This window comes from Pseudorca crassidens, chromosome 4 (genome assembly GCF_039906515.1).
Source record: "Pseudorca crassidens isolate mPseCra1 chromosome 4, mPseCra1.hap1, whole genome shotgun sequence".
In the NCBI taxonomy this organism is placed as follows: Eukaryota; Metazoa; Chordata; class Mammalia; order Artiodactyla; family Delphinidae; genus Pseudorca; species Pseudorca crassidens.
Window position 1 is genome coordinate 75721273 of NC_090299.1, and position 26997 is coordinate 75748269.

At 44.9% G+C, this 26997-nt stretch overlaps 1 long non-coding RNA gene across 16 annotated transcripts in view; it reads left to right on the plus strand.

Moving 5' to 3' along the window:
- LOC137223755 (uncharacterized) overlaps window positions 1-26997 on the plus strand; it is a 241897-nt gene that overhangs the window by 80920 nt on the left and 133980 nt on the right. For 11 of the 16 annotated variants that reach the window (XR_010943037.1, XR_010943036.1, XR_010943051.1 and 8 more), the window contains 2 exons: window positions 2678-2738; window positions 5811-5875. This is a non-coding gene — a long non-coding RNA (uncharacterized lncRNA). Of the gene's footprint in view, window positions 1-2677; window positions 2739-5810; window positions 5876-7405; window positions 8040-8856; window positions 9013-26997 lie in introns of those variants that run through there. The other 5 variants (XR_010943044.1, XR_010943047.1, XR_010943040.1 and 2 more) reach the window with 5 other exon arrangements.

Here is a 26997-nt window from a genome sequence, read left to right on the forward strand (position 1 = left end):
GTCATGTTCTTTTGTTCTTTTTTTTTTTTTTTTTTTCCTGCATGACTGTCTCCCAGTAAGTACTGTTTCAGGGCTGAAAAAGGAAAAGAAGTCAATGTTTTCAAAGGACACCCTTGCAAGGCATTTGCAGCACAAGGGTGGACTTCACAAGCATCTTAATCCCTGGCAGTGATGGCTGAGGGCTGTCTTGGAGACCAGAAACATCGGAGCAAGAACTCAGATAACAAAAGAGAGGCGGAGGGGATTATTATTCAAATGCCCAGATAAAAGAAGGCCTTAATCAAAGACACCATAGAAAACAAGCCACAGGCTGATAGGGAGTATTTGGAACATGAAGGTGTCAAAGGGATCCAGGCTTTTTCTGAAAGGAAGGAAAAGACTGGGGGAAATGGTCCTTCATTAATTGAGCAGAGCTCTGTCAGTGCTGACGACAGGAGGGACCTCTTATTAGGAAGATGCCAAGGGCAGGGGACTATTCAAAGTGCAAACATCTTCACCACCCCAGGCCTCTCACCCCCATCGCAAATGAAGTAAGAATCATTAGAATTAGTGCCAGGTTCTGACTGAAAATAGAAGTCTTCAAACGTTGGAAAATTCAACATGCGAGACTCTGGCAGTGGTAACAAACTAGTTTGTGTCCAAGGCAACTGATGGCACAATTTTGCATAATTAGGACACCTCTGGGAATAGAGAGAAAAAAGGGCTCTCCAATCAGGAATTTACTGATTTACATAAACATTTAGTGTGACCGGCCGTTTCAAAGCCTACAGTACCTCCTTCACATTTACGTTCTAAAGTAACGAAGGGGCAGAATGCCAAGGACAGCGACATTCCTAGCTTTGGGGGCACACAAAATGGCCCACCAGATTCTGGGGAAATCTGCAATGTAGATGTTTCTAGGTTACCAGATCATCTTTTCTCTTGTGCTTCCCACTCTTTTCTAAAGAAAATTAAATTCTGGAACGGTTAGTTTAAAAGTCAAGAAACTTGAGTTTCCCTGGTGGCGCAGTGGTAGAGAGTCCGCCTGCCGATGCAGGGGACACGGATTCGTGCCCCGGTCCGGGAAAATCCCACATGCCGCGGAGCGGCTGGGCCCGTGAGCCATGGCCGCTGAGCCTGCACGTCCGGAGCCTGTGCTCCGCAACAGGAGAGGCCACAACAGTGAGGGGCCCGTGTACTGCAAAAAAAAAAAAGTCAAGAAATTGGATTATCAGAGTAGCACATTAAGGCATGCCCATTAACAGCATAATAAATCACCCCAAAGCTCAGCGACTTAAATCAACCACAATTATTTTATTACATTCCCCAGTTTCTGTGGTCAGGAATTCAGGGAGGGCTTGGTGGGGAGATTCTGGTCTGGGATCCCTCATGTGGCTGCAATCAGATAGCGGCTGGAGCTGGAACAGCAGAGGGGCTAGAGGAGCTGCAGTCTTGCTGGGTATCTCTCTCTTTCTTCATACAGTCTCGGGGCCTCTCTATGTGCTCTCTTCAAAAGAACTGGTTTGTGCTTCCTCCTCACAACATGGCAGGCTCAGGACAATTAAAACTGCTCCAGTGCAAGTATTTCTGCTTCCAAGACAGCAGCCGCATCAAATTTCATGACATGGCCTCAGAAGTCACGCAGCATCTCTTCTGCCACATTCCATGGCTTCCAAGTGAGTCACAAACCCACCTGGATTCAAGGAGGAATTAAACTTACTCCTCAGTGGAGAAATGGCAAGGCTCTCGAAGAGCAATGTGGGCTGGGAGATATTGTGACCATCTTTGGAAAATATAATATGCCATAAGGTATAAATAACTGACGATCATAGCCTTTAAAAGAAGTTTTTGTATTTTAAGAAAATAATGTTAGTCCAAATAAATCTCTATATTAGTGGAATAAGTATTGAAGAACCTTTCATTAACTACCTTTAGTCTCTTCTTCTCCACATTACTTATGACTATTTAGGGTAGAACAATTGGGTGTAATGTGCTATATTTGCTAGGGCTGCCATAACAAAGTACCACAAACTGAGTGGCTCTAACAACAGAAATGTATTGTCTCACAGTTCTAGAGGCTAAAAATCTGAGATTAAGGTCTTGGCAAAGTTGATTTTCCCTGAGGGTTATAACAGAAGAACCATTCTATGCCTCTCCCCTAGCTTCTGATGGTTTGCTGGTAATCTTTGCTACTCCTTGTTTTGTAGAAGCATTGCTCCAACCTCTGCCTTCATCTTCACATGGTATTCTCCCTGAGTGCATGTATCTTGTCCAAATCCCCCCCCCCTTTTTTTTTTTGCGGTACGCGGGGCCTCTCACTGTTGGGGCCTCTCCCGTTGCGGAGCACAGGCTCCGGACGCGCTGGCTCAGCGGCCATGGCTCATGGGCCCAGCCGCTCCGCGGCATGTGGGATCTTCCCGGACCGGGACACGAACCCGTGACCCCTGCATCGGCAGGCGGACTCTCAACCACTGCGCCACCAGGGAAGCCCCCAATATCCCCTTTTTATAAGGACACCAGTCATATTGGATTAGGGACTCACCCTACTCCAGTAAGACTTCATCTTAACTAATTTCATCTGCAATGACCCTGTTAACGTATAAGGTCGCATTCCGAGGTACTGGGGGATAGGACTTTAACATATGAATTTGGGGGGGGACACAACTCAACCCATAACATGTCTCTCATTTTTTGAAAGAAGGAGCTTCTTTTGACGTGGTTTCTGAAAGTATGAATGGAAGAGCAGGGCCCAATCCCAGGTAAAATTTTCAAATATTATATCTATCTTCCCCTTTCCATGGCCCTGGCCATTCTCTTGTATCTCCTAAACACCTTCTTTAAATTTTAAGTAAAGGTTTTCATTAAGGCTTTTAATGTCATTAGAGTATTTTAGGATTAAATGTCCTTTTTGTTCAAACGCAATGATCAAATATTGCTTATGGGGTCTCATTCCCTCCCAAATTTTCTATCGTCCTAATGCCCCTAGTTATGCAACTTCATATTGCATAGCATTTTTCAAGACTTTATCCTCCTTGTAACCTGGATCTCACCTATACAACAACCTAGTTCATTTAAGGAGGCTTAAAGAGCAATTTATTGATTTGGGGGATTTGAGATTTTTCTCTCTCAGTATTAGGCAGACATTTTAAATTTTATTTCCTTTGGACGTCTAAAGCAAAAAGAAAATAAAACAGGCACATCCCGCTGCCTCATTAGGGAAGCCACAAGTCTTTGGCTTTTCTAACCTAGCACTTACCTTGCACTTGATGTTTTTAAAATACCATCCAATCATTAAATAGCCAGTTCCTACTACATCTTTGTAAGATGTGAGAATTCTTGCCATTTTTTTTTTTTTTTTTTTTGCGGTACGCGGGCCTCTCACTGTCGTGGCCTCTCCCGTTGCGGAACACAGGCTGCGGATGCGCAGGCTCAGCAGCCATGGCTCACGGGCCCAGCCGCTCCGCGGCATGTGGGATCCTTCCCGCACCGGGGCACGAACCCGTGTCCCCTGTATCGGCAGGCGGACCCTCAACCACTGTGCCACCAGGGAAGCCCAATTCTTGCCATTTTAAGTAGAGGAAATTGAAGCCAAAAGAACCAAGGTGACCTTTGCAAGGTGAAATAAGAAATGAGGAGTAGACCCAGATATCCACCATTTTATGAACTAAAACTTTGTCCTGTGCAAGCCCAGGGGTAGATTTTCATGACCACATCCTTTTCTTCTCTTCCCAGAAGCCAAATGCCCACTTTCCCCTTTGCTCTGCAGTCATTAGAGGGGCAGCAGGAAAGGCAGGAGTTAGCAGATGCCCAGCAAATAAGGATGCCTAGCAGATACCTACTGAGAGCAGGCTTGTTATTAGTGTTTGTAAAACACTCCCTGGAGAGTCCCAGAAATCTTAAGGGGAAACTTTGGAATATGAAGCCCTGAGTCAGCAGGTGGGCATCCCAGTGCAATCTCTTTTGCATTTGCTGGGTGGTGAGATCTGAGAAATTCAGGTCATATGATAATAATGAAAAAGATACGGAAGGTGTTCCTTCTAATCCTAGAAAACTGTAATCTTCTTAATCACAGACTCTATTAGAAACAGGCCCCCCAAAATACTTTGGTCTGGTCTTATGCCAATAAACGGCAATAGCAAATTTTACCCTTAATTCAAGGAAGGTCTGCAGGAAAGAATCCCAGGCATCTTGTGTGGTTGCCTCCCCAGGAAGGTCAGTAGGCACCATGATGCCCTCTGGTATTTGCAAAGTTCTCAGTTATTTCTCTGGTGAGGAAAGCTTGCATATAATTGGCTGGTCCTATCCTTGAGTGGAGGGAAATCAATGACATGCACATTATCTTGCTTAAGGTAATTCAAGATGCTACCCAGATGAGCATGTTCCTCTTAGGCAGGCCAACAAGAAGCAAGAAGCCAACTCATATCACATTCTCCTCTCCTGAGCTACCAAACACACCTGTTCCTTGTTTTTCTCTTTAGTCATTTACTTTAAAACGGTGACTAGCTTTCTACTGGGCAGAAGTATATCTAGTAAGGTATGCTTCGCTTTGATTATATGATACTTACATGGAATAGCACGTGATACGGACTTCTTTATGAGCAAGGATATAAATTGAGGCTTCTCGTTTTCATATCAAAGTGCCACCTTTGTGTCCTGCACCCATAAGTTCTAAGCATATGGATAGAAGCATTTAGGCCTGTTTTCATAATCAATACTAGGAAATTCATCCTATTTCTCATTTCACATTGGCTGCTGAGAGTCTCAGAGCCAAATTTAGTGCTCAGTTTCATTGTATATTCTTAGTTTAGGTTTTCAGGTATAAAATATTTACGATGTTTCTTATTTATCCAGTCTTAATGATTTTATTTTCAAAGAGTTTTTTACTACAAGGTATGTCAAATCTTTTTTTCTTAATAATTTAAGCATGGTATTCATAATAAATAAAATACATTTTAAAAAACAGTATACTATTCAACGCTGAGAATGTCCTTAGAAAGTCATTATTTGTTTTGTGCACAGGTTGATTAGAGAACACTGGTAAGAGATAACCAGTTCTGACAGTTTGCTGGCAAACACCTATCCTGCCATACTGGAAAGTTAAGATGTTGACATCTCTCTATGAATTGTTTAAAGACACTGCCCTGAGCCTCCTTAGCACATGCCACAGCAATTTACCTCTGCCCCTTGCCTGGGACCACTCCCTCCTGCACCTTCCCCAGGATCCAGCTCTGACCTGTAGCCATTCTCTCAAGTTTGGTTGTCTAGCCATTCTGGTGATGTATTTTAATAACCCCCTTGCCTCCTTTTAGTGCAAGTATTTTAATAACCCCCTTGCCTCCTTTTAGTGCAAACAATAGCTCTGCTTATTAATATAAGGACAGGATAGTGATGGAGAATACAGACCCTCAAGCTGGACTGCTTGGGTTCAAGCCCTGGTAAAGCCTCACGTTGTCCCTGTGACCTTAGTGAGTCCTGTATCTTCTCTGTGCCTCATTTCTTCCTCTCTGAGCTGGAGGTGCTAGTGTTATCACCGTCACAGGACTGTTGTGAGGAATGAATGAGTGTAAGGCAGTTAGAGCAGTGCTTGTATAAGCTCCATGCATTAGCCATTATTATTGAGCATCTACTCTGTGCCAGGCACAGTATTAACTGCTTTATGTTATCAAATCCCCCAAATCCCCCATCAAGTAGGTATTATCATCCCTAATTTAAAGAGAACTGAATCTCAGAGAAATTAAGAAATGTGCCTGAGGTTACTATGCTGGTGACAGAGAAGGAAGATTTAAATTCCTATCTTTGACCCTAACTCCATGCTTTGCCTTGTGCCCTAGATTCTTCTCTGGAGGAAGTGGTACTTTGCAGCAAAGAAGAAAAAGGAGACAACTGGCTGGTCCAGGTACCTTTGGGGAATGCTGAGCATGTGAAGATGGTCAGTGGATACAGAGACCTCAGAGGATGGGTGGAAAACAGGGTTCCCCTCTGACTAGGAGAGTCAGAGCTTCTGTTTATAACAGTACTCTCCCATCACTCAGGCTTAAAACCTGGCAGTCAGCCCCGACCCCTCCCTTTTCTTCCTCCCAAGCACCTCTGTTCTGCTCTAAAGTGACGCCTCTCACATCCCTTTCATTCCGTTCATGCCTCATGCCAACACTCCATTTCAAGTTCTCATTACCTCATGTCTAGATCATTTCAAGAGCCTCTTAGCTCTTCTCCCAGCCTCCATGTCTCTAAGACACCCTTCCCACAACCTCCGTGTTATCCCTAAAGAAACTGCTTCCATCATGTGATTTCACTGGTCAAACCTTGCCCCCTCATGACTACCCAGTGTCTCCTGAACACAGTTCAGCTTTCTGGAACAGCATTCAAGTTTCTTCTTAAGCTAATTCCAATCTGCATTTTCAGATTGCTCCCTCAGGACTCCTCTGTAAGAATCCTGTGATTTAGCCAGGACTGTTTCCTTGTTATTCCTTAACTACACCATTTTCTTCCCCACCTCCAAGACTCTACCCACTCCATTCCCCACGCCTGGCACACCTTCCTCTGTCCCATCTGTCACAACTCAATTCAGCCCCTCCCCACTGTGACCCCTTCCCTGCTCACTCCAGGGCAAGGAGCCTCTCCCTCATCTGAATCATACCGCCCATTAGGCACTCAGCCCCTACTGCCTTATAGCATTAGGAATCAGCTTTTCATTAGCACATGCTCTGCTTTCCCGGTTACACTGTGACTGACTTCCAGCCAGAGGAGTGAAGGAGAGGGGTGGTGGGAGGGCTGTGACGCGGGGAGGTAAGTGGTGGGGCTGGTGGCTAGGCTCTTGGGCACAGAAATCAGACAAGCTGGGTCTGAACCACAGCTCTGCACCAACTAACTAAGGAGACAGTCTTATTAGGACACCTAATCTCTCAGTGTCCCCATCTGTAAAAAGAGGAGAATGACCATCCCTTCCTCATAGGGCTATTGTGAGGATTAAATGAGTTACTATGCAGAGAGCCCTTACCCAGGGCCTGACACACAGATAAAGCTCAATTAATATTAGTTATTATTACTTTCATTATCAAACAAGAGATGGTTTATGATCTACTAGACACTGTGTAAATGACCTTATTTAATTTGTATGACAACCATATGAGACAAGAAGTTCATGCCCTAGCTATGCCCAGCTGTGGAGCCCTCAGATCAGCCCTGAATGGCTAAATTGGGACTTTTACAACGAGAGGGAAATACATGCCAGTCATATTTAGTCCATGTTTAATGTCCCTGTTGCAGCTGAGCTTAATTCTAACAGGCACGATTCCTGTCTCTCTGGTGCTGGGTGTAGCAGAATTTCTCTCTGGTGGCCATTAGGAACTTCATTTCTCGTATTAAAAATTCTGGTAAAGGGGGTTCCCTGGTGGCCCAGAGGTTAAGAATCTGCCTGCCAATGCAGGGGATATGGGTTCAAGCCCTGGTCCGGGAAGGCCCCACATGCCGCGGAGCAACTAAGCCCCTGTGCCACAACTACTGAGCCCACGTGCCACAGCTACTGAAGCCTGCGTGCCTAGAGCCTGTGCTCTGCAACAAGAGAAGCCAGCGCAATGAGAAGCCCGCGCACTGCAACTAAAGAAAGCCCACACGCAGCAACGAAGACCCAACGCAGCCAAAAATAAAAAATAAATAAAATTTAAAAAGAATTCTAGTAAGAGGAAATGACTCAATTTCAGTCTTTCCCACACTGTCCAGGTCTCTCTTTCGAGTGAGCTGAAAAATATGAGATTGAGGAATAAAAGAGAGTGAGAAACAGATATAGAGTCTTTCTAAATAGATGGGAGGAGGCAGGACAGCATTAAAATTGGGGACTCTAGGCTGCCACTGCCCATGACACCCTGGGGACACTGGGGCAGGTAGAGTTTCACTGTTGACACAGTCTCTTCAGAGACTCATGTAACAGCATCAGAAGTGGATGTTTCAGGCTGTGTAGATCTTAAGCCCAGCCTCAGATCAAAATGCGCCTGGAGCTGGCTATGGGTCATGGTTTAGCAATTTGCACTGTCATGACCTTGATTTGTCCTTTGTGCATCTACATCTTAGAGATAAAGAAAAGTAAAACAGGGACTTCCCTGGTGGCGCAGTGGTTAAGAATCCGCCTGCCTAATCCAGGGGACAGGGTTCAAGCCCTGGTCCGAGAAGATCCCACATTTCGCGGAGCAACTAAGCCCGTGCGCCACAACTACTGAGCCTGCGCTCTAGAGCCCGCGCGCCACAACTAGAGAAAGCCCACGTGCAGCAACGAAGACCCAATGCAGCCAAAAATAAATAAATAAAATAAATAAATTTTAAAAAGAAACATAAAACATAAAAACAATAAGTAGGTGGTCAAATCAGTGACACAACACCCCTCACCCCACCTCATTCTGACTTGCTAGAGGAGCTTGTCCTTCAGTAGAGCTGCGAATTGTAGCTGGGCACAGACATGAGACCCAGTTTAGTCCAACTGACTGGTGATATCTTCTGAGGGTCTTATGGGAAACTCCTTCTTCACTGGATATAATGTTGTTGACATGCGGTGCCTGGAACTGCTGCAGCCAACTGGTTAGTAGAAGGGAGACATGGTTGAGATACCCAGGAAGGCAGAGCCAAGAGATGAAACATATCTGGATCCTGAAGACGTCATTGATCCAATCTTTTAAAGTTGGACTGAATCCAGACTTATTGCTATGTGAAAGAATAAATGTCCTTATTGTTTAATTAATTTTGGTTAGATGTTGTTATTTGTAGAGTAACTTACTGATGCAGTGGCCAAAAACATTTTAACATTCTAAGCTGTGATGCTACATCTTTTTTTTTTTTTTTTTTTTGCGGTACGCGGGCCTCTCACTGTTGTGGCCTCTCCTGTTGCAGAGCACAGGCTCCGGACGCGCAGGCTCAGCGGCTATGGCTCACGGGCCCAGCAGCTCCGCGGCATGTGGGATCTTCCCGGACTGGGGCATGAACCCGTGTCCCCTGCATCGTCAGGCGGACTCTCAACCACTGCGCCACCAGGGAAGCCCTGTGATGGTATGTCTTTATAGTCCACCCTAGGTCTTGCCTTTGCTGGCATGTTATTTCCCCATTTTCTGATGGGAGACAGGCTAGGGAAACACACTCTATCCACTTAATGGAAGATTCTGCAGCTAGGTGATCTGTGTTCAAAATCTGGCTTTACCTGTGTGACCTTCAGCAAATTAACTTTTCTGTGCCTCAGCTTCCTCATCCATCAAATGGCGACAAGAATTGTCCTGCCTGATAGGATTGTACTGAGGATCAAATGAGCTAATACAAACGCAACACTTGGAAGATTGCCTGGTCCATAGCAAGTCATCAATCAGTTTACATTAGCTTTGTTTTCATCCTCAGCAGCTGCACACCCTTCTGCATGTTTCCAAGGCATTTTGCTGTCACACTTTCCACCCATATTTTCCTTTGCCAAGCACTTCTGGGAAGAGCTAAGATGTGGGACAGACATGGCCAGCTCAGTCCTCATCCTAGCATGCATACCACAAGATCATCAGAAAAGAAGCTTCATGAACAGAAAGTAACAAATATTTTGTTTGGAAACACCATATAGGAGCCAAAATTCCCTACGCTCCCCCGATCCCACGCTCTGGGATCCCACGTCCTTCACCCTTTGTACTGAGACAGAGATAGCAGGGACTCCCAGGGCTGGTTTTCCCACAGACCCCTGGGCTGTGCCCTTGGCAATGACTGTGTTCCTCGTACGACTAAAGTCCTAGAAACTAGAAATGGGAAAACACCACAGATCCTCTTATATCACTAGCATTTTTTACTTTGCTACCTGCCATTTCTCCCCCTCTTCCTCTTTTTCGCTGGGCCAAGGATTCTTCTAGTCTTCTCCTGGGAGACTCCTTTTCCCATCCTTGTCCCCCTCGGGGACTGCAGAGGCCATTTCAGCTTCTTACATCTGTATTATGCTTGCCAATCTAAGTCGGCTTGCAGCCAAGACTTGTGTATATCTCATCTGTAGAGCCCTTGGCAGCTTCCAAGATACTTTGGCCCAAATTGTCTAATCCTCACAAAAACCTTGTATGGTGCATGTTTTTATTCCAAACCAGACTCCTCGGGGCTTTTCTCCTTTCCTGTGGAGATCAAGGGCAGAGGGAGGTAGGACAAAAATATTCACTTTCTTTGCAATACAGACCTGAGGCGATTAGGACCTCGTCCAATTTTACCTCAGCAGTGAGCCTTTCAGGTGGAGAGAGAGCAAAGACCCTGCAGAAATCACTCAAAGTCCACCTGAAACTCGAGTACCTGGCTTTTAAAGGAAAAACAAACACCTGATACTTCTCTGGGACAAAGGATCTGGTTCTGACTTCTCACTGGAGGTCCCGTGCAGATAGAGGGAGAGGGAGGAAGAAGGCTCTGGAATCTAAGCTGGTTTAACGAAGTGCTTCCTGGCGTGAAATCTTTGGCCATTTGTTTGAGACTGAAGAAGCCCAGTACCTGGGCCCTTCAGATTAAAGACGCTCTATTGCTTTGTTGACCGGAGAGGCCCTCAAATGTTTATACTGGCAGCGACTGGGCTAGAAACTGAGGAGTCCACCCTGTGCTCAAAGGACTGGAGGTTCCAATTCTCTGTGAAGAGCTGACGGGCAGGTGAGGTTTGCCCGAACAAGACTGCAGGTCTGTGGAGCTCCGCTTGCCGCATTCTGGAAGGTGGAAGGAAACGGAGGCCTCTGCGTGCGAGCTGGTACTTCACAGTTCTGCCGACTCAGCCTCTGTCTGAGCTGCCAGACTCATGGAAAAGCTCCTTTCACGTCTTCAGTTTCATTCAGTGCCAGGTTGGGAGGCCTGGAGAGGGATCAGGGTCCCAACCACTGCGTTAACCAGAGCAGTACAAGTGACAAACAAATACTGTGCTTTCTTTTTTTTCTTTTTCTTTTCTGCCTTCCAGGAAGAATTTTTAAAACCACAGAAGCAAAAGCCCAGGTCACTTTCTGCTTTCAAGCACACCCTGTTCCTTCACAAGGAAAAAAGAAGCCCACAGAGCAACATTTACTCATAAAGTCTCTATTCAGCTCTCCTTGCTTGTTTTTGACACAGGGTTCAGCTAACTGGTGCCCACACAGTGCAGACCAGCGGGGGAAGTGGGGTTTGCAGCAGAGAACAGTAAAAAGATCTGCTCTTCCAGAATGCAGGGAAAAAACGCATTATTTCTGGATGAGTGGCCCGGAACACAGTGGGGACTCTCTTCCCTATTTTCCCCTTTGGATTGGAGACTGCCCACCTGCCTATTCCTGCCTGGGACACTCTTCCTCGCAAGGGGCTTCCTCGGGGGGAAATGGGGCGTCTGCCTTCACGTCATTTGAATGGGCTCTTTTTGGGTGGCTTTCATGGTACAGCGATTCCTACCTTAGAAGGAGACAAGTGAGCCACTTTCTAGCTGCTCAGGGTGAAAATTTTGGAAACATCCTTAACTCCTTTCTTCCTCACGTCCCACTTCCAGCCCACCAGCATATCGTGTTGGCTCCCCATTCAAAAGTTAGTCCGTATTTATAACGATCTAAATCACAAGATGTACTCAGTATCTGTAACTATATATGGTTCCACAAGTGACAGAACCAGTAGGAGATTTATTGCCAGGAACCGGCTTTGACAGTTGCAGGGGCTGGTTAGGTGAGTCTGAAATCTGTAGGGTGGGCCATCAGGAAGGGTTAGAGGGAACTCTCAGGCATGAGCCGAAACTGCTGTCCACAGGTAAATCTTCTTCTTCATCAAGGAACCCTTAGCTCTGCCCACAAGGCTTTTCAGCTGATTGAATCAGGCCCACCCTGAATCTAGGATAAGTTCCTTGACTTAAAGTCAACTAATTAGGGCTTCCCTGGTGGCGCAGTGGTTAAGAATCCGCCTGCCAATGCTAGGGGACAAGGGTTCGAGCCCTGGTCCGGGAAGATCCCACATGCTGCAGAGCATCTAAGCCCGTGCAGCCACAACTACTGAGCCTGCGCTCTAGAGCCTGTGAGCCACAACTACTGAGCCCATGAGCCACAACTACTGAAGCCTGCGCACCGCAGCGAAGAATAGCCCCCCGCCCACCACAACTAGAGAAAGCCCACACAGCAATGAAGACCCAGTGCAGCCAAAAAAAAAAAGGGTCAACTAATTAGAGACTTTAACTATCTTCACAGCAACACCCAGGTCAGTGTTTGATTGAATAACTGGGGACTGTAGCCTAGTCAAGGTGACATATAAAACCTACTGTCACTTATCCAAATTCAACTCTCCCCTCCACAGCCCCCTCCCTTGAGCCGGGCCACCAGCATTTCTCCCCTGAATTATTGCTTTAGCCTCTTTACCAGTTTCCCTGTTTCTTTTCTTGGCCTCCCTGCCCCTCCCCACAACTGTTTTCAACAAAGCAGCTAGAGTGATCATTACTCGATTGCTCAAAGCCCTCATGGTGGGCAGAATCATGGTCTCCCAAAGATGTCTGTGTCCTAATCCCTAGAACCATGACTCTGTTACCTGACATGGCAAAAGGGGCTTTTAAGGATGTGCTCAGGGTATGGACCTCGAAATAGGCAGATGATCCTGGATTACCAGGTGGGTGCAATCTAATCACATGTCATTAAAAATGGAAGAGCGAGGCCTCAGAGTGGTCAGAGACATCTGCTGTGAGAAGGGCTTGACCCTCCACCACCGGCTTTGAAAATGGAGGAAGGGGCCACGGCCAACAGCAAGGAGAGGGGGGCTTCGGTCCTACACCGGCATGGAACTGAATTCTGCTGACACACTGAACAAGCAAGAAAAAAGATTCTCCCCTGGAGCTTCCGGTAAAAAATGCTGCCCTGCCAACCGCTTGATTTTAGCCTGGTGAGACCCGTGTTGGACTTCTGATCGATAGAACTGCAAGGTACAAATGTATGTTGTTTAAGCCACTCGGTCTGAGGTAATTTGTCATGGCAGCAATAGAAAATGAATTCAGCCCTCTAGTGACTTCATGCTACTCAGGGTAAAAGCCACGCCCCTCTGATTCCCTGCGCCCTTTGCTGTGACATCATTTCCTCACACTCCCTTCTTTCTCCCCTCACCCCTCCAATAACTCCAGGGTCTGAACTAGAGTGTAGTTTGCGAGGCACAGGCCTCGACATGCCAAAAAACTCAGTAATCAAGATAAATATTTTAGTTTAATATCAGAATTAATACAAAAAAATCCATGAAGCACAAAATGTTAAAAGTTAGAAGAGGGACTTCCCTGGTGGCGCAGTGGCTGGGGGTCCACCTGCCGATGCGGGGGGCGCGGGTTCGTGCCCCGGTCCGGGAGGATCCCACGTGCCGCGGAGCGGCTGGGCCCGTGAGCCGTGGCCGCTGAGCCTGCGCGTCCGGAGCCTGTGCTCCGCAACGGGAGAGGCCCCAACAGTGAGAGGCCCGCGTGCCGCAAAAAAAAAAAAAAAAAAGTTAGAAGAAAAACAGGACCCGACCCTGCATTTGCACAATTTGCCTCCCCCTAATCCCAGCCCTTAACCTTATTGCTCTCAAGCTTCTGGGCATACTCCATCAGCAGCACTTTTCCATTTGCTTTTGCCCCAAATATCTACAAAGTGTCCTCCCTTACCTGCTTTGGCCTTTGCTCAAATATCACCCTCATAAGGAGCCTTCCCTGACCCTTTAAAATTGTAGTGCCCCTCACCAACTCTCCCTGACCCCTCCTTTGCTTCATACTTCCCCAAAGCACATTACACATCTAACATTCTATTTTATTTATTTTCTACCATAAGGGAGGTAAAATTTCTCCTTTACCCTCTTAAGGTTTCCACCTGGGACTGTCTTAACAAATTAACGGGAAGAAAGCATAAAAATTTCATTATAATAAAATTTTACATGTACACGGGAGTCCTCACAGGAAAATGAAGTGTTTGTATGCTAGGTTGAACAAAGAGGGACGATTGTGGAAAAGTAAGTAAAATACATGAAGGGGCTAAAGGAAGATAAGAGTTATTTTAACAATGTCGGTTTCTATTGATTTCTCTCAGCCGCGACTCCCTGTCTCTAGTGATACGAATGTTCTTTTCTTCCTGGTATTGGGAGGGCATCTTTCACATGAGAGTTTCATCTCCTGCTCTCAGGAAGAAAATGGGAGGTCACAGTGCCCTTCTTGCACCTGTTTTTCAAGTGCCTTTAGCTCGAAATAATCGTTATGCCAAAGTGGCATATTTTGGGATGTTGTATTCTAAACCCCTTCCCTACTTATTGTTCACTGCTGTTTCCCCAAGGACTAGCTGTATGTGGCACGTGATAGGTGTTCAATAAGTATTTGTAGTAGGAATGAAGGAAGGGAAGGCGGGGGGAAGGAGAGGAAGAGAGGAAGGGTAGGAAGTGTTATTTGGGTAACAAGGTGTGTATGTGTATTCAAGGATAGACTTTCCCATTGGTTTATTGAAGCCTAAAATCCCTGAAGAACTGCAGTAAGTTTTAATCTGTCTGTTTAAGAAACCATCAGTTTTTAAGCAGAGTTATTTTTTTCCTTTCCCAAAGGAGAAAGCCAAAAAAAGCCAATGTGTTCTATTAGATTAATTAGCAGATTTAGGTTTGCTGTGGACTTTCTTTTCTAGGATTTTAGCTGAGATTCTGGGAAATGTTTGAAGCCCATACAGTTTGTCCAAATTCCTTTGAGATAGAATCTCTGCAGCCCTGTATTTAATAATGCTTAGAGATTTTATTCTCTTCTAGTTCCCCCTCAAATAAAAATTCGATTTTGGGGCTTCACTGGTGGCGCAGTGGTTGGGAGTCCACCTGCCGATGCAGGGGACACGGGTTCGTGCCCCGGTCTGGGAGGATCCCACATGCTGCAGAGCGGCTGGGCCCATGAGCTATGGTCACTGGGCCTGCATGTCCGGAGCCTGTGCTCCGCAACGGGAGAGTCCACAGCAGAGAGAGGCCCGCGTACCGCAAAAAAAAAAAAAAAAAAAATTCGATTTTGATGATCTCCTTCCTCCAATTTTTTACGAATGCATTCTAATAATGCTATTGTCAAATATCAGTGATAACTTGCATCATAGATAAATTGATTTTTCTGACACAATAACAAAAAATTGTATATATTTAATACAATTGTACATATGTAAATATATAAGATATATTTCAAGGTTGATTAGGATGAAAAATAGACCCAAGTTTTACCACCATCTGTTGTCTAACACCCGTAAGACTTGGGGGTTGGCTGGAATATACGAGCTGGGATTTCAGCAGAGTGAAGTTGCATTTGGTGGCACATGCTAAACTATGTGGATTGTGGGCCAGAGTGGCCAGCGTGGGCATGTGTAGGACAAGTAAGCAGGGGAACTAGGTCAGGAGAGGGAAAGGAGAGGTGCAGAGATGAGAAAGGAGAGGTGCAGAGGTAAGCAAAGGAGAGAGAAACTGTGAGACAAACTTGAGAGAATAGCATCTGTTCCTGACAGCTGTTCCAGTTCCTGTCCTTGATTCTTTGCTTCCTGTCCATGAATACCCATGGACTTGCTCCTTGGCCTTATTTAAGCTAGTTTGAGGTATTCTCTGTTCCTTGTAGTCAAAACTGACCAGACTGTATATTCCTGAAGATGGTTATTGAAAAAACAAAAAGTTATTTGAGCAGTCTTGGAAAACCACAGCCAGAATTATGCAGTGTTTCCACCGGAATTAAAGAGTGGGTTTTGATGTTTTTAGTGTATGAAAGAAAAATGGGTTTCAACTAAATGTAGTATCTCAGATTGGATCCTAGTACAGAAAAAGGATATTGGTGAAATCTGAATAAAGTCTGGAATTTGGTTAATAATAGTAATACCAATTTCTTAACTTTGACAAAGTTAAGTTTGAAAGATGTTAACATTGGGGCAAACTGGTGAAGACCATATACAACTCTGTACTATCTTTGCAACTCTTCGTAGGTCTAAACTTATTCCAAAATACGAGGTGTATTTTAAAAATAGGCTTCAACTGACTCACTTTGCTGTACATCTGAAACGAACACAACATTGTAAATCAACTATACTCTAAAAAAATTTTTTGTAAAAAATAACCTTCAATTCCTAGATAGAGAAGGAAGTAGAATGATGGACTGGAAATAGCAACTATAACAGAAGTCAGAAAAAACAGGGTCAAATCTAGAAAACCCTTGGTTCAAGTCTATGCTTGGCTTCTTCCCACCTGTGATCCCCAGTTCTCTTGTGAATTCATAGTGTTTTTTGGGGACACAAACAATGACACCAACAATGATAGCCTGGCACAATAAGCCAGGGTGGTAGAATAGGAAGGAGAGGAAGCTGATCCAGCCCAGATACCTGAACTACATATGAATGAGTTCAACCCTAGGCTCCTGGTTGATACTTACTTTTTTGCACTTTGACAAATAAAAAAATCACCATCATGCATACCACTATTACAGCCTCTTCAGAGATGCATGTTAAATGTACGTAGAAAATCACAAATCACCATGCACACACATTTCGTGGGGGTCACCTTTTAGGTAACGTTATCTCATTGGCATTTTAAATGTTTGTAATTGTCCTTATAAATATTTTAACAGAAAATATAAATGTATGTATACCCATATATATACAACATACTGGTCAAGACCATGGCTACAGAGTCAGGCTCTGCGTTTGAATCCTAATTCCACCGCTGTGTGATGCCCATCCTCTCCTGTGCCTCACTTTCCTCAGGCAGAGAAAATGATAGAACTTGCTTAAAAGACAACTGAGATAGCTGAATGGGTAATGGATACAAATAACAGAGTATAGTGTCTCCCCCTCCCCCTTTGGGGTCTTTGCATTTTTCTTGTCCATGTGTATGGATTCTTTATTTATTTTTTATTTTTGTTTTTGCGGTACACGGCCCTCTCACTGTTGTGGCCTCTCCTGTTGCGGAGCACAGGCTCCGGACGCGCAGGTTCAGCGGCCATGGCTCACGGGCCTAGCCGCTCCGCGGCATGTGGGATCTTCCAGGACCGGGGCACGAACCCGTGTGCCCTGTATCGGCAGGCAGACTCTCAACCACTGCGCCACCAGGGAAGCCCCGTGTATGGATTCTTTATATTAAAAATAGTAGTCCTGGGGCCTCCCTGGTGGCGCAGTGGTTAAGAATCCGCCTGCCAATGCGGGAGACACGGGTTCGAGCCCTGGTCCAGGAAGATCCCACGTGCCGCGGAGCAACTAAGCCCGTGCGCCACAACTACTGAGCCTGTGCTCTAGGGCCCGTGAGCCACGACTACTGAAGCCCGCGCGCCTAGAGCCCGTGCTCTGCAACAAGAGAAGCCACCACAATGAGAAGCCCACGCACCGCAACAAAGAGTAGCCCCCGCTCGCCACAGCTAGAGAAAGCCCGCGCGCAGCAGCAAAGACCCAACGCAGCCAAAAAAAAAAAAAAGTCATGGGGACTTCCCTGGTGGTTCAGTGGTTAAGACTCTGCTCTTCCACTGCTAGAGGACAAGGGTTTGATCCCTGGTCAGGGAACTAAGATCCCACATGCCACATGGCACAGCCAAAACATAAAAATAATAAATAAATAATAACAAAATTTATTTTAAAAATAAAAATAGTAGTCCTTTGTCTTCCTGTTTGCTAAGTATTTACCCCAGTCTATTGTTTATTTTTTGTTTTGATTATTGGCTTGGAGGTCACATGGAGGTTTGGTAAACATGATTTCATAGCCTATGTAAACTAGATTTCTGCCCATTCCCAGGCTGATTTCCTTTTCTTGAGGAAGTTCAGGGGGATGTGGATAGTATCAAGATGTTGAGGAGAGGGGCTGGAATTTTGTGCTCTCAGTATCACAGTCCATCATGGTGGTGCCTTCTGAGGTGCCCTCATTACCATCTGGTCATCAGTTGTGGGTCCATGCAGGTCCCAGCCCTGAGACCTCTTCAAGTCCATTGTCTGCCAGTGCCACATCTGGGACCCTCCTGACCAGATCAGTGATCATGTACTGTTCTGGAAGAAGCTCGGGCCTGTGGGAAATACTGAGACTCACTTGGGCCTTCTCAGCTGACACAAGCTGCATGTCACTTTTCCTCTACTCTCCTGCACTAGGCTAAGCTTCAGGGATTCTGGGGACCTCTCCAGGTGCCTTCCATTCCTCAGTTTTCAGGTGTCTTCCCAGGAGGTGCCAGGAACCTTTAGGTAGATGAACATTTGAGTGCAAGAAGCTACTAAGGGGAGGGAATGGGGACTTTTGGGAACAGCAGCTACGTTTGGGCCAAGGGAGAGATTGAACTGGGGTGCAGTTGCCGCAGAGGCCCCTACCAATGCCTCAGGAAGCTCTGACACTGGATGGCCTCTCAGAGTTATTCTAAGTTGAAGCAAGGGGGCTGGACCTTTGTTCTTCCACATAGAAGAATCTTTATTACTGGTTGTCCCTAGGGAGGGAACATAATCTTGGGCAAGGCAGCTTTCTGTAATACCTGGGCAGGGACTCAGGTGTGAGCCAACAGCAGTCAGCACTCCCAGAAGTTGGGGGAGGGGTGAGTGTTCAGTCCTAAAGGGGGGATTTGGGCAGCGTCCACAGCAACCCTCACCATGGCCAACTGGCCTTTGAGCTCATTTGGTGCCCCTGGCTGCTCTCTCTTTTCACTCATTATTATCTAGTCTGCAGAGGTAGCCTGGCTTTTTTATATTTTTCCTGATTCATTGTGTTTGCTTTGAGGCCTGGGATTTTGAAAGTGCAAAGCCCCAAATGAGCCTCTTTTGTTATCCACATTCTGCTGTGTCACCCCATCCCTGAGACAACAAAACAAATTGCCTAGCTTCCTAAATGTGGGTCAGGGAAAGGGTAAACAGGAAATACCAGGACAAAGCGTTCAGAAAACAACACACAACGTGTACCTAATGTTTCTTTTCTTTTTTAAAATTTATTTATTTATTTTTGGCTGCATTGGGTCTTAGTTGCTGTGCTCAGGCTTTCTCTAGTAGCGGCGAGCGGGGGCTACTCTTCGTTGCGGTGCACGGGCTTCTCATTGCGGTGGCTTCTCTTGCTGGGGAGGACGGACTCTAGGCGCACGGGCTTCAGTAGTTGTGGCTCGCAGGCTCTAGAGCGCAGGCTCAGTAGTTGTGGCGCACGGGCTTAGTTGCTCCGAGGCATGTGGGATCTTCCTGGACCAGGGCTTGAAACTGTGTCCCCTGCATTGGCAAGTGGATGCTACCAGGGAAGTCCCCCTAATGTTTCCATGAGGCAAATGACCGAAGGTGATGCTCTAGACTCTTCTTACCCAATGAAGACACAGAGAAGATGGAGGGATTCTCAAAGGGCACCACAGCACACCTTGCTAGGGAAAACCTTTCAGAATCTCCAGGGCATGGGGTGAGAAGGGATTGGTGAGATCTTTCTATTTAACCAAAGGGAGTGTGGATTTATTTATAAATATGAGAACATTGCAAAAGGGTAAGATCTTTTCAGAGGCTGACAAGAGATGGGATCCAGAGACCAGAATGATTCTTGGCAGGAGGAGGGAAAGTTCTTCTCTTTTAACTGGAAGGGAAGAGGAAAAGTGGGATGTGTGTAGGAGGAATGGCTGGATACTCTGGAGTTGCCTTCAAGTGGTGTCTTTTTCACTGACAAGTTAGAAGCAGGGTCATTTGATGAGAGTGAAGGAGGAAATACTCCTGTGGAAAGAATTTTGAGAAAAGAGAAAGCCCTTCCCAGGGACATATGGAGGGATCGGTGGGCAGCACAAGAGCCCCACAGAGATTAGGCACCACTCACAAAGGTTGGGAGATTTTCTCCAGCAGTGCTGAACGGCACAGGTGTGGGCTCAGATAAGGAAGATCGATGCTTTTTTTCTTTTTACTTTTTTACTTTTAATTGAAGTATACTATATACATAGCAGTGTGCATACATCACATATAACATGATGAATTCACACAAAGAAGACACTTGTATATCCAGCAGCCTAGAAGCCCCTATAATAGTTTCCTAGGGCTGCTGTAACACATTACAACCAATATGGCTTAAAACAACAGAAACCCATTCTCTCACAGTTTGGAGGCTAGAATGTGAAATCAAAGTGTCAGCTCTAGGGAAGGACCTTTCCTTGCCTCTTCCTGGCTTCCAGTGTTCCCCAGCAATCCGTGGGCCTCCTCAACTTGTAGATGCACCACTCCAATTTCTGCCTCCATTTCACACGGTCTTCTTCCCTTGGTGTATGTCTGCGTCTGTGTCTCTCTGTCTTCACATAGCCTTCTTATAAGGACACCACTCATTGGATTTAGGACCCACCTTCATCCACTACAATCTCATCCTAACTGGTTACATATACAAAGACCCTATTTCCAGATAAGGAACATTCTGAGGTGCTGGGTGGATATGAATTTTGGTAAGACACTATTCAAACTAGTATACTAACTTTGCGTCTCTTTCCAGTCACTAGATCCAAGTTTGTTTATCTTTATTTGTTTTGGGTTTCTGCCACAGGGTATAATGGCAGGGAAATGGAGCAAGGAAGTTGAAAATATGAGCAAATAATTGTTGAAACGAAACATGGAGTCTCCATCACGTTGGGAAGGGAGTGAAGACAAGAGACGAATAGGTAGGGATGGATACTAAGAAGCAGAGGGGCCAGGGATTCAAGATTTTGATAAGGGTGAAGAAATAGGTCTACAGGGATAACTAAAGGAGGCTGATGGAAGGAGAGGAGATTGTGCTGGGAAAAAGGCCATTGAGTTGGACTGTTTCTACTTTAGATGGTTCCACTGAACTACCTGTTTATTCCAGAATTATTAATATACTGTTTTAATCACTGTAACTCTAAAATAGTTTTACCCTTTAAAATGTCTAGCCCCTTCAGGGTTATCTTTTTCCAGAACTTTCTTTGATATTCTAAAATGTTTACTCTTCCAGATTAATTTTAAAATAATATCATTACAAAAATTCTTTTTTTAAAATTTTTTTTTATTGAATGAAAGTTTTGAAATTCTACAATGCTTTACAATTTTCAGAAGTTTCACACACCAGGATTTCATATAATCCCATCATAACCCTTTTTTAAAATCCCCTATCCCTATATTTCTCCTCCCCCCCACAAAATTCTTATTGTAATGTTGACTGGAATTGCATTAAACTTACAAATTTATTTAAGAAGAATTAACTTTTTTTTTTTTTTTTTTCGGTACGCGGGCCTCTCACCAATGTGGCCTCTCCCGTTGCGGAGCACAGGCTCCGGACGCGCAGGTTCAGCGGCCATGGCTCACGGGTCCAGCCGCTCCGCGGCATGTGGGATCCTCCCGGACCGGGGCGCGAACCCGCATCCCCTGCATCGGCAGGCGGACTCTCAAACCACTGCGCCACCAGGGAAGCCCCTGTTGGAAGATTTTTAATCACAGTTTCAATTTCAGTGCTTGTGATTGGTCTATTCATATTTTCTATTTCTTCCTGATTCAGTCTTGGCAGGTTGTACATTTCTAAGAATTTGTCCATTTCTTCCAGGTTGTCCACTTTATTGGCATAGAGTTGCTTGTAGTAATCTCTCATGATCCTTTGTATTTCTGCAGTGTCAGTTGTTACTTCTCCTTTTTCATTTCTAATTCTATTGATTTTAGTCTTTTCCCTTTTTTTCTTGATGAGTCTGGCTAATGGTTTATCAATTTTGTTTATCTTCTCAAAGAACCAGATTTTAGTTTTATTGATCTTTGCTATCATTTCCTTCATTTCTTTTTCATTTATTTCTGATCTGATTTTTATGATTTCTTTCCTTCTGCTAACTTTGGGGTATTTTTGTTCTTCTTTCTCTAATTGCCTTAGGTTCAAGGTTAGGTTGTTTATTCGAGATGTTTCCTGTTTCTTAAGGTAGGATTGTATTGCTATAAACTTCCCTCTTAGAACTGCTTTTGCTGCATCCCATAGATTTTGGGTCGTTGTGTCTCCATTGTCATTTGTTTCTAGGTATTTTTTTATTTCCTCTTGATTTCTTCAGTGATCACTTCGTCATTAAGTAGTGTATTGTTTAGCCTCCATGTGTTTGTATTTTTTACAGATCTTTTCCTGTAATTGATATCTAATCTCATAGCATTGTGGTCGGAAAAGATACTTGATACAATTTCAATTTTCTTAAATTTACTAAGGCTTGATTTGTGACCCAAGATATGATCTATCCTGGAGAATGTTCCATGAGCACTTAAGAAAAATCTGTATTCTGTTGTATTTGGATGGAATGTCCTATAAATATCAATTAAGTTCATCTTGTTTAATGTATCATTTAAAGCTTGTGTTTCCTTATTTATTTTCATTTTGGATGATCTGTCCATTGGTGAAAGTGGGGTGTTAAAGTCCCCTACTATGAATGTGTTACTGTCGATTTCCCCTTTTATGGCTGTTAGTATTTGCTCCTATGTTGGGTGCATAAATATTTACAATTGTTATATCTTCTTCTTGGATTGATCCCTTGATCATTATTTAGTGTCCTTCTTTGTCTCTTCTAATATTCTTTATTTTAAAGTCGATTTTGTCTGATATGACAATTGCTACTCCAGCTTTCTTTTGGTTTCCATTTGCATGAAATATCTTTTTCCATCCCCTTACTTTCAGTCTGTATGTGTCTCTAGGTCTGAAGTGCGTTTCTAGTAGACAGCAAATATATGGGTCTTGTTTTTGTATCCATTCAGCTAATCTGTGTCTTTTGGTGGGAGCATTTAGTCCATTTACATTTAAGGTAATTATCGATATGTATGTTCCTATTTCTATTTTCTTAATTGTTTTGGGTTCGTTATTGTAGGTCTTTTCCTTCTCTTGTGTTTCTTGCCTAGAGAAGTTCCTTTAGCAGTTGTTGTAAAGATGGTTTGGTGGTGCTGAACTCTGTCAGCTTTTGCTTGTCTGTAAAGGTTTTAATTTCTCCATCAAATCTGAATAAGATCCTTGCTGGGTAGAGTAATCTTGGTTGCAGGTTTTTCTCCTTCATCACTTTAAATATGTCCTGCCACTCCCTTCTGGCTTGCAGAGTTTCTGCTGAAAGATCAGCTGTTACCCTTATGGGGATTCCCTTGTGTGTTATTTGTTGTTTTTCCCTTGTTGCTTTTAATATGTTTTCTTTGTATTTAGTTTTTGACAGTTTGATTAATATGTGTCTTGGCGTATTTCTCCTTGGATTTATCCTGTATGGGACTCTCTGTGCTTCCTGGACTTGATTAACTATTTCCTTTCCCATATTAGGGAAGTTTTCAACTATAATCTTTTCAAATATTTTCTCAGTCCCTTTCTTTTTCTCTTCTTCTTCTGGCACCCCTATAATTCGAATGTTGGTGCGTTTAATGTTGTCCCAGAGATCTCTGAGACTGTCCTCAATGCTTTTCATTCTTTTTTCTTTATTCTCCTCTGCAGTAGTTATTTCCACTATTTTATCTTCCAGGTCACTTATCCGTTCTTCTGCCTCAGTTATTCTGCTATTGATCCCATCTAGAGTATTTTTAATTTGATTTATTGTGTTGTTCATTGTTGTTTGTTTCATCTTTAGTTCGTCTAGGTCCTTGTTAAATGTTTCTTGCATTTTGTCTATTCATTTTCCAAGATTTTGGATCATCTTTACTATCATTATTCTGAATTCTTTTTCAAGTAGACTGCCTATTTCCTCTCCATTTGTTAGGTCTGGTGGGTTTTTATCTTACTCCTTCATCTGCTGTGTGTTTTTCTGTCTTCTCATTTTGCTTATCTTACTGTGTTTGGGGTCTCCTTTTTGCAGGCTGCAGGTTCGTAGTTCTCGTTTTTGGTGTCTGTCGCCAGTGGCTAAGGTTGGTTCAGTGTGTTGTGTAGGCTTCCTGGTGGAGGGGACTAGTGCCTGTGTTCTGGTAGATGAGGCTGGATCTTGTCTTTCTGGTGGGCAGGTCCACATTTGGTGGTGTGTTTTGGGGTGTGTGTGGACTTATTATGATTTTAGGCAGCCTCTCTGCTAATGCGTGGGGTTGTGTTCCTGTCTTGCTAGTTGTTTGGCATAGGATGTCCAGCACTGTAGCTTGCTGGTCGTTGAGTGAAGCTGGGTGCTGGTGTTGAGATGGAGATCTCTGGGATACTTTCGCCATTTGATATTGTGTGGAGCTGGGAGGTCTCTTCTGGACCAGTGTCCTGAAGTTGGCTGTCTGACCTCAGAGGCACAGCACTGACTCCTGGCTGCGGCACCAAGAGCCTTTCATCCACACGGCTCAGAATAAAAGGGAGAAGAATTAGAAAGAAAGAATTAGTAGAAGTAGAAAGAAAGAAAAAAAGAAGGGAGGGAGGGAGGAAGGAAGGGAGGAAGGAGGGAAGGAAGTAAAAAAAGAAAGAAAGAAGATAGAGTAAAATAAAATAAAGTAAGGTAAAATATAATAAAGTTATTAAAATAAAAAATATTAAGAAAAAAGAAAAAAATTAAAAACAAAACAAAACAAAAAAACGGACGGCTAGAACCCTAGGCCAAGTGGTGGAAGCAAAGCTATACAGACAAAATCTCACACAGAAGCAAACATATACACACTCACAAAAAGAGGAAAAGGGGAAAAAATCATAAATCTTGCTCTCAAAGTCCACCTCCTTAATTTGGGATGATTCGTTGTCTAAATGAGGGAAGAAAGGAAAGAAAGAAAGAAGATAAAGTAAAATAAAATAAAGTTATTAAAATAAATAATAATTATTAAGAAAAAAATTGAAAAAAACAAAAAAAAAGGACGGATAGAACCCTAGGACAAATGGTGGAAGCAAAGCTATACAGACAAAATCTCACACAGAAGCATACACATACACACTCACAAAAAGAGGAAAAGGGGAAAAAATCATAAATGTTGCTCTCAGAGTCCACTTCCTCAATTTGGGATGACTCGTTGTCTGTTCATGTATTCCACACATGCAGGGTACATCAAGTTGATTGTGGAGCTTTAATCCGCTGCTTCTGAGGCTGCTGGGACAGATTTCCGTTTCTCTTCTTTGTTCTCACAGCTCCCGGGACTCCGCTTTGGATTTGACCCCGCCTCTGCGTGTAGGTCGCCGGAGGGCGTCTGTTCTTCGCTCAGACAGGACGGGGTCAAAGGAGCCACTGATTCGGAGGCTCTGGCTCACTCAGGCCGCGGGGGAGGGAGGGGCACGGAGTGCGGGGCGGGCCTGCGGGCGGCAGAGGCCGGTGTGACGTTGCACCAGCGTGAGGCGCGCCGTGCGTTCTCCCGGGGAAGTTGTCCCTGGATCCCGGGACCCTGGCAGTGGTGGGCTGCACAGGCTCCCCGGAAGTGGGGTGTGGATAGTGACCTGTGCTCGTACACAGGCTTCTTGGTGGCGGCAGCAGCAGCCTTAGCGTCTCCTGCCCGTCTCTGGGGTCCGCGCTTTTAGCCGCGGCTCGCGCCCGTCTCTGGAGCTCCTTTAAGCAGCGCTCTTAATCCCCTCTCCTTGCGCACCAGGAAACAAAGAGGGAAGAGAAAGTCTCTTGCCTCTTCGGCAGGTCCAGACTTTTCCCCGGACTCCCTCCCGGCCAGCTGTGGCTCACTAGCCCCCTTCAGGCTGTGTTCACGCCGCCAACCCCAGTCCTCTCCTGGCACTCCGACCGAAGCCTGAGCCTCAGCTCGCAGCCCCGCCCGCCCCGGCGGGTGAGCAGACAGGCCTCTCAGTCTGGTGAGTGCTGGTCGGCCCTGATCCTCTGTGCGGGAATCTCCCCGCTTTACCCTCCGCACCCCTGTGGCTGCAGTCTCCTCCGCGGCTGCGAAGCTCCCCCCTCTGCCGCCCTTAGTCTCCACCCGCGAAGGGGCTTCCCAGTGTGTGGGAACCTTTCCTCCTTCACAGCTCCCTCCCACTGGTGCCGGTCCCGTCCCTATCCTTTTGTCTCTGTTTATTCTTTATTCTTTTGCCCTACCTAGGTATGTGGGGGGTTTCTTTTCTTTTGGGAGGTCTGAGGTCTGCCAGCGTTCAGTATGCGTTCTGTAGGAGTTGTTCCACGTGTAGATGTATTTCTGGAGTATCTGTGGGGAGGAAGGTGATTTCCGCGTTTTACTCTTCCGCCATCTTCCCGGAAGTCCCATTTTTTTTTTTTTTTTTTAAATCAGAGAAACTCTGAAACCCCTACTAAGAAGTAGCTATTTGACCACTGCTGATTTGGTGGGATTTAAATTTATAAATGTACTTGCTGAAGCCCAGAAACATCTAGGCACAATCGGACACTTAAAGGATATGTATTACCTTTGAGGCACACCTTGGGAAAGTTAGATAATGCCTAAGTAATAATTATTAAACTTTGTATGTGTCAGCCAGATTTGCCATCAATTAAGGCTGAAATTGGGGTATAATCTTATTTAAAAATCAAAGCCACACAATTACATCATCTCATCAGAAAGGCAGCAGAATTATAACATGCCACTGCCGTTTACATGAAGGACCTAAGCCCTGAACAATATTTTCAGCAAAACTCTGCTCTAACATAAGCCAATGAGATAATAAATGGGAGTTGGAAATGATTTGGAGTAAAATCCAAGATGTAGCCCTGAAGGAATGAGGCAAAGATATTCTGATACTGCTGCCTCTCCCAAGGGCTCTGCAAAACCCCTGAGGCCTTAACCTGTAATTTTCCAATAAATTCTCACGTCTCCAAACTTTACCTTACCTTAAGCTGACAAATAAAGCCCTGCAAACTGCTGTCTGAGAACAGTTAGTGCTCCCCAGATTTTCCATGAGTTCTTGTCTTAGCTTGAGTTCCCCCGAGAGCAGAATCTGACAGCAGGACTTGGTCCAGGTAGTTTACTGAAGAGGGATCCCCTGAAACAGGAATGGGGGGAGCAGGGAGAGTGATGTCAAGAAGGAAAATGTGTTATCAAGATGAGAACAGTACAGAAGGCCTCCTACAACCATTCACCTAAAGGTGAGGGAATTTATCCACTAGCTGCCATCCCCCAGTGGTTGGAAGTTGCCAAGAGAGACATTAACACCCCTGTACTTTGGGGTACTATTACCTGTAGGCTGAGCAGGGTCCTAGGGTATTGAAGAAGGCCCTGGGGCAGAACACGGAAGGCTGAGACCTCACACTGGAGGAGAAATGCTGTCAGAACAACACCTGGGCTCACATAGGATGACTGTCCATTGTAGCCG